This window comes from Macaca nemestrina, chromosome X, assembly GCF_043159975.1.
Source record: "Macaca nemestrina isolate mMacNem1 chromosome X, mMacNem.hap1, whole genome shotgun sequence".
In the NCBI taxonomy this organism is placed as follows: domain Eukaryota; kingdom Metazoa; phylum Chordata; class Mammalia; order Primates; family Cercopithecidae; genus Macaca; species Macaca nemestrina.
In genome coordinates this window covers 145,663,003-145,664,238 of record NC_092145.1, presented here as the reverse complement: position 1 = coordinate 145,664,238, position 1,236 = coordinate 145,663,003, and the positions used below count along the sequence as shown (strand labels likewise).

General features: G+C 40.5%; 1 pseudogene; it reads right to left on the bottom strand.

Moving 5' to 3' along the window:
- Nucleotides 1–360: 360 nt before the first annotated feature.
- Nucleotides 361–688, bottom strand: LOC112426002 (large ribosomal subunit protein eL33 pseudogene; annotated as a pseudogene).
- Between the last annotated feature and the right edge of the window lie 548 nt (nt 689–1,236).

The window sequence follows — 1,236 nt, the reverse complement described above, 5'->3', positions numbered from 1 at the left end:
CTTTAAATGAGCTGAAGCAAAATTTTAAAGCACATACAGTACTTGGAATCCCAGCAGCAGGAAACAGAAACCCTGACCTGAAGAACAAAGGTAGTTTCTCTTTTGTCTCTGTTTCTCTCCCACTATATGACAGCACATGATCTCTCAGGACATCTTCTCCCTGCTCATGTATTTTACTCTCTTTTTCTTTCCTCAGCTATCTTTGTTTCTTTGTGCTCAGTGTCACCCCTCCACAGACCCTGGATTTCCATGCCCTCAGTTTAAACCAGACATAGAGGATTTCTAGCCTTTTCTGAATCCTGATTCTTATTTTTTTTACAAGAGCACAAATCCACTTTTATTTGTTTACTTTTCATTAGTTTAAATCCTTGAGGGATACAGCATCACACGGATTTTGTGTCCAATGGCCTTAGCAGGAGGATTGCTTTGGAATTTGGAATGAACCATGCCACTGTTTCCATGGACCTGAATTACCTTTCCCAGATTATTATGGCTTTGATTTACCACCAGGAGTCTCTGTGTTGTTCTTCCCTTTGTATGCATAAGCACATTTCTTGCCCAAATAGAATTCAGTTTCATCTCAGGCATAAACACCTTCAATTTTAAGAAGAAATGTATGCTCCCTTTGGTTCTAGAGACCCCGCTTACAGACAGCAAAAATGGCCTTGGACCATAGCCTTCCAGACATCTTCGCCTTTTAGAAGTCCTGTTCCCAACAGGTCTCCACAGGCTGCAAGATGGTGGAAGGAATCTGATTCTTAATTTCTAGGACAGAAAATATGGTTGCCCTAACTTGGAACATATGTTGTCCTCTAATAGTCATCAGTGACCAGTTGCTTGGAGTGACAGTGAGGCACTTATCACAGAGAACTGATATGGCTGTCACTTTTGTGGGTGAATATTCATGGGCAGGTCAAATCCACAACTAGTAGTCTATTCAAAGCCTATGTTAATTGTGTAGTTACACGGCATTTTGTTAAAATATAATACTCTCTGCCTTAGAGGATTTAGGGGTTGAATCTCAAGTTGAAATGAAGTGTTTGTGTTACATCTTAAAATGACGAAATCCACGTATATACATTCCACTTACATTATTCTTAAAATCTACCTTTACCCAATTCAGGCCTTTTGGAGGGTCCAACAACAAAGCAAAACAAGATGAGAACAGCGCCACATTCTGTCCCACTCCTATAGAGAATCAATGCCAACCACCTTTGGCCCACGCATTACTGGACA